The 6,868-nt window shown below is 42.3% G+C and overlaps 1 pseudogene; it reads left to right on the top strand.

Moving 5' to 3' along the window:
* Positions 1 to 4,331: 4,331 nt before the first annotated feature.
* LOC142168162 (protein TIC 214-like) lies at positions 4,332 to 5,644 on the top strand (annotated as a pseudogene).
* The last annotated feature ends 1,224 nt before the right edge of the window (positions 5,645 to 6,868 follow it).

Here is a 6,868-nt window from a genome sequence, read left to right as displayed (position 1 = left end):
GAATAAAATACAGTCTCTTTCAGAAGAGTGTATGGTGAAAAATACCATGCATAACACAGCGGCGATACAATCTTTGTTTCCTTTATTATTTCTTCTATCTTTGTTATGGCAGGATTTTTAATTTGTACTTCTATTTTGCAGGCTAACTTCCTTGCTTCCGAGGGCCTTCAGAGGTTGTTCCTTGACAAAGAGAAACTCACCTCCAAGCGAAATCAATTATTGGCCGAGCGAGATCAAATTGTTGCCCGCCTCCCTGGACTGGAAGCACAAACTGTTGAGGCCGTCGAGTTGGAGGATCGGTTGTAGTAAACTGAGCATGAGGTAGTGACCCTTAGTCAAGAGGCAGCCCTGTTAAGGATACAATTTGAAGAAGCAAAGGCAAAATGGTTAGCGGTCCAAAATGCCATTCTTGCTGCTGCCGATCGCGAGGCTACCTCTACTGAAAGAATGAATAATTTGTAGGCAGCCTTGAACTTCAAAGCTAAAGAAGCTGCTACGGAAAAGCATGCTCGGTTGGAAGAGAGGCACAACGGGGTCATAGAGCATAACAAAGTCTTTAACTCTACCATCTGTGACCTTGACGTCAGCCTTCAGGCCGCTACATCTGATCGGAATAACCTTTCGACCAAGATTGACCGTCTTAAGGAAGAACTTTAGTATCGAGTGGCTTCCCTCATTTTTGAAAAACATATTCTATGTATAGCATGAGGAGAAAATCCTTGGAAGGGGCCAAAGCGGGCATCATTGACTTTGATGTCGAGATAGCCAAGGCCCGTGAGCTGGAGTCACGTGCCCGAAGAGGTCTCGTGGTCCAACCTGATGCGTTTGACTCTTCTAGTTCTGATGTTGAGTTCTCGCGAACTGAAGAAGAACCTGAAAGGGATGACGGTGAAGGCCAAGATCTTGAGCCGGGTTTCGGGGATGCAGTAGTTTAGCTTTTTGCTTTTCCTTTCTATATTTATGTACTTGTGTTTCTTGGCACGTTTGTTGTATATAGAAGTGCTTTTTCATTTAAGTATTGTGCAAGTTTTTCTCTTTGCGTCGAATTGTGCAAGGCTTCGGGTGCATTTTGCCCCAATAGCATTTAGATTCTAGGGATAAATTCTTCCGGAATCAAACTTTTACTGTGAGGGTTTCATAAGACAGGGCCCTCTTATGTTTATGGTGCTCTTGAAGAGGATGTCTCTTGTTCATTCCGGCACTAGCATTTGAATTACTTGTTTAACTTTCAAATAATAAAATTAATTCATTGTTCGGACAAGAAACAAGATAAAAATAAAAGGACTTTACCTTATTCCTTCCATTTTCAAAAGTACATAAGCATTCGTTGTGCTAAAACTAAATTGCCATTACTTATGCCTAACTTGTACAACTTGTTTCTACGGGTCTGACCGTGCAGTCCCCGGTCCCGATGATAAAACTTTGTTCCCGGATTTCGTAGTCCCAGTATTCTCATATCATCCCCCTAGTGTTCGAATGCGAAAATGCGTGTTTGAACACTGGAAGTCTTGCTCCTTTGAAGATTCCACTAGTGAATGGTTGGATAATCTTTGGTTCGATAGCAAGCTTCACTTCTCGTTAGGAACTTTGCTACAGAGCAAAAGATTACCTAACCACCCCCTAATGACTTGCACTCGTGAACTATCGAGTAACCTTTGGCTCGATAGCAAGATTTGTCTCGATAGAAAGCTTCACATCCCGTTAGGCGGTGCTCATTAACAATAGTATCTTTTGAGGTGTGCCATATGCCAGTTTCTCGGCAACTTTACTCCGTCTTGATTTTCCTATTCGTATGACCTTTTTCTGGTGACAATTGAAACACGGTAGGGGCCTTCCCATGTCGGACCTCGCTTTCCTGCGTTGAGCTCACGGGTGTTTTCAGTTACTTTTCTTAAAACCAAGTCTCCCACTTTGAAATAACGGAGGTTAGCTCTTCGATTTAATATCTTTCCATTCTCTATTTTTGGGCTGCGATCCTTATATGTGCCAAGTCCAGCTCCAATTTGACCAATAACGCTTCGTTATTTATTCTTCATCCGCACAAAAGTATCTCAGGGTAGGTTCTCCCACTTTAACCAGGATCAAGGCTTCTGCTCCGTATACGAAAGAGAAAGGAGTCTCCCCCATGCTTGATTTGGTCGTTGTTCGATACGTGCATAATACTCCTGGCAGCTCTTCGGGCCATTTGCCTTTGGCTACTTCCAATCTCTTTTTGAGACTTTGGATAATCACCTTGTTTGTTGATTTTGCTTGACCGTTTACACTCGAGTGATAAGATGATGATGTGATTCTTTTGATTTTCAAGTCTTCAAGAAATTTTGTGACCTTAGCACCTATAAATTATGGCCTATTATTGTAGGATATCTCTTTAGGTATCCCGAATCTACAAATTATATTCTCCCACAAGAAATCTATCACTTCGCGCTCGCCGATTTTCTAGTAAGGACCTGCTTCCACCCACTTAGAAAAGTAGTCAGTCAAAATCAAAAGAATCCTTACCTTACCGAGAGCTGGCGGCAGTGGACCGACTATATCCATCCCTCATTTCATGAATGGCCAGGGCGATAAAATCGAGTGCAGTAGCTCTGCCGGTTGATGTACCAACGGTGCATGGTGTTGACACTTGTCGCATTTTTGAATATAAGCCTTAGCGTCTTGTTCCATTCGGGGCCAGTAGTATCCTCCCCTAATTATTTTTAACTCTAAGGAATCCGCGCTTGAGTGATTTCCGCAAATCCCTTCGTGGACTTCTCTCATAACATAGTTAACTTCGGAAGCTCCCAAACATCGGGCCAACGGGCCTTGGAAAGATCTTCTGTACAATTGACCTCCCTTGAAGCTGTATCGAGCTGCTTTAGTGCGCAGTGCCCGAGATGCCTTAGTATCTTCAGGCAATTTTTCGTGTTCGAGATAGTCAATGATCTCATTTCTCCAGTCCCAGACCAAATTGGTCGCGTTTACTTCGTAGTAGCCATCAACGTCCAATACCGAATGCATAAGCTGCATGACCGTACTGGAGTCCGTTCGTTTCATTTTCGTGGACGATCCCAGATAGGTTAATGCTTCTGCTTCTGCGTTTTCTTCCCTGGGGGATATATGTAATTGACCATTCCTTGAACCGTGCGAGCAGAGCCTGGACTTTCACTACCTATTGTAGCATGCGTTCTTCTTTGGCTTCGAAGATCCCGCAGACCTGATTCACTACCAACAGGGAATCATATTTAATTTCTATGACCTCGGAGTCCAGTCCCCGGGCCAGAGGAACAGGCTTAGTTTGTGCACGGCCACTTCTGGCGGGATACCTGTCATATCCGCATGCGACCATGCAAAGCAGTCAATGTTAAATTCAAGAAATTCAATAAATCCTGACCTGAGCTCGGGGTTAAGTCCTGTCCCCAAGTGGGATTTCCTCTCCAAGAATTTCTCAAACAATGCGACTTGCTCGAAATCTTCCGTTGTGGATTTGGTTGCGTCTGTCTCTTTTGGTACCTGAAAATATCTTGGTACCTGATAGGATTCTGATGACTCCTCCCCTCTGTTGACTTCGTTTTGCTTGGGAGCAACCATTGATTCTTGTAATTGCTATGTCGCATGCTCCTTCCCTTTGCTACTGGATACTGATATCGCGTTCATCTCCCTTGCCGCCGGTTGGTCACCCCTTATGTGTTTAATTCCCTCTGGCTTTGGGAATTTCAAGAGTTGATGGTATGTTGATGGTACAACCTTCATCTCGTGCAGCCATAGTCTCCCAAGAATGATATTGTAACCCATATCGCCATCTACTACTTTGAAAAGGGTTGTCTTCATTACCACTTTCGACATTTGTGGGCAGCAGGATTTCCCCTCGGGTTTTTACACTAGCTAAATTGAACCCGGCGAGGAGCTTTGTAGCCGGAATTTTGCTTCTGGTTAGTTTGGCTTGTTCTAGTACTCTCTATTGGATAATGTTGTCTAAACTCCCTGGTCCACCAAAACGCGATTAATCTTAAAATCTAAGACATTAAGAGAGATTATCAGGGCATCGTTATGTGGAAGTAAGAGTCCATCTGTGTCCTCCTCCGTGAAGGTGATGTCGTCTTCAGCGACTTCCCGGAGTTTGTTGCTATGGGTTACCGATACCTTCGTCTTTTTTTCTATCGAGAAAGTTACACCATTAATCTCGTTTCCCCCGAAAAACTCATGTTGATCATCAGACGGGGGGGGGGGGGATCTTCTCCCGCTTTCGAGGGTTCCACGTTATCCCGGTTGCAACCATAGTTGTTCTTGGCCCGGTTGCTTAAGAATTTTCTAAGATGGCCATTTTTCAAAAACGTCGCCACCTCCTCGCGTAGATGCCGGCAGTCCCCAGTCCGATGGGCATTGATCCTATGGTACTCGCACCTTAAATTAGGATCCCTTTGACTGGGGTCGGATCTCATTGGCTTCAGGAATCGTGCTTCCTTAATGTTCCTCATAGCCGCCACTAATTCCACCACACTGACGTTAAAGTTGTATTCGGATAACCTGGGGTAGGCAGAGTCTCGGGAGCCCGATACTTCTTATCCTACAATGTTTTTTCAAAAAATCATCGGTCGTTGTGGTCGGACTCTATTATGGATTTCTGACCACATTCTCCATGAGGCCCTCTTATCTCTTCCTTGTCTGAGCTCTGGTTATGGAAGAAGGAACCGAGAAAAAGGTACCAGCAACAACTGGTTTTATTACGGGACAGCTCATGATGTTCATATCGATCTATTATGCGCCTCTGCATCTAGCATTGGGTAGACCTCATACAATAATTGTCCTAGCTCTACCATATCTTTTTTTTCATTTCTTCTGGAACAATCACAAACACTTTTTTGATTATGGATCTACTACTAGAAAGTCAATGCGTAATCTCAGCATTCAATGTGTATTCCTGAATAATCTCATATTTCAATTATTCAACCATTTCATTTTACCAAGTTCAATGTTACCCAGATTAGTCAACATTTATCTCTTTCGATGCAACAGGAAGATCTTATTTGTAACAAGTGTTTTTGTTGGTTGGTTAATTGGTCATATTTTATTCATGTAATGGCTTGGATTGGTATTAGTCTGGAAACGGCAAAATCATTCTATTAGATCGAATAAGTACATTCGATCTAATAAGTACCTTGTGTTAGAATTGAGAAATTATATGACTCGGATCTTTAGTATTCTCTTATTTATTACCTGTGTCTACTATTTAGGCAGAATACCCTCACCCATTCTTACTAAGAAACTGAAAGAAGCCTCAAAAATAGAAGAAAGGGAGGAAAGTGAGGAAGAAAGAGATGTATAAATAGAAACAGCTTCCGAAATGAAGGGGACTAAACAGGAACAAGAGGGATCCACTGAAGAAGATCCTTATCCTTCTCCTTCCCTTTTTTTGGAAGAAAGGTGGGATCCGGACAAAATTGATGAAACGGAAGAAATCCGAGTGAATGGAAAGGACAAAATAAAGGATAAATTCAACTCTCACCTTATAGAGACAGGCTATAACACTAGTAATTGTCCAATTTATGATTATGAGGATTCTTATCTGAATAATAATAACAGAGGGAATCCAGAAATTTTTAAATTGCAACTGCTTGATAAAAAAATGAAAATAAAGAACTCTTCTGGTTTCAACAACCTCTTGTGAGTCTTCTTTTCAATTATAATCGTTGGAATCGACCATTTTGCTACATAAAGAATAATCGATTTGAACAGGTCGTAAGAACGGAAATGTAACAATATTTTTTTGACACATGTAAAAGTGATGGAAAACAAAGAGTATCTTTTATATACCCGCCAAGTTTATCAACTTTTTGGAAAATGATAAAAAGAAGGATACCCCTTTTGTCACTCCAAAAAATGCTCCCTAAAGAACTAGACAATCAGTGGATTTCTACCAACAAAGAAAAAAGTAATAATCTGAATAAGGAATTTTTAAATCGACTTGAAGTTCTAGACAAGGAATCTTTTTCTCTCGATATACTCGAAACAAGGACTAGGTTGTGTAATGATGATACTAAAAAAGAATACGTGCCTAAAATGTATTATTCTTTGTTAAATGGACCATATCCAGGAATAATCAAAAAAACATTTCCGACCGTGATCAGCTCTCATATCGGTAGCGAATCTATCCGCCAAACGGAAACCTCTATCGCGTCATTCGGCCCTTTCATAGGGCAAAAACTGACCGCTAGAGGACCGTCGATCTGTGTCGAAATCATCCTTTAATTTATCCTTATTGTTCTACCGGTCCCGACCCTTGGTTGATGCCGGGAAACCGAGCTGGTCGTCCTCAATTCTTATCTTTGACTCGTACCGATTGTGAACATCCGCCCATATTGTTACCTAAAATTTGAGCAGACGTTCCTTCAATTTCGGGGAAGCATCGGAACTTCTCGGATTAAACTCTTTAGTAAATGCTTCAGCTGCCCATTTGTCTGGTACGGTCGGTAGCAACATCCTTTCTTTTTGGAATCTGGTCACGGACTCCCGTAGTAATTTGGATTCTCCTTGTGCAATCCTGAATATGTCGACCTTTCGGGCATGTACCTTTCTGGCCCCGGCATGGGCCTTGATAAAAGAATCTACGAGCATCTCGAAGGAATCTATTAAATGCTCGGATAAAAGCGAATACCATATCAGGGTCCCTTTTATGTGGGTCTCCCCAAATTTCTTCAGTAAGACTGACTCGATCTCGTTTAGAGCTAAGTCGTTCCCCTTGACCTTCATTGTGTAGGTGGTGATGTGCTCCTGAGAATCCGAAGTCCTATCATATTTCGGCACGTCTGGCATCTTGAACCGCTTCAGAATCAACTCTGGTGCCGCGCTTTATTTGAACGACAACTAGGTGTATTTCTTTGAATCCGGTCCT

The sequence above is a fragment of the Nicotiana tabacum genome, chromosome 13 (assembly GCF_000715075.1).
Source record: "Nicotiana tabacum cultivar K326 chromosome 13, ASM71507v2, whole genome shotgun sequence".
NCBI lineage: Eukaryota > Viridiplantae > Streptophyta > Magnoliopsida > Solanales > Solanaceae > Nicotiana > Nicotiana tabacum.
The sequence above is the reverse complement of the archived record's forward strand: the minus strand, read 5'-3'. Positions and strand labels throughout refer to the sequence as shown.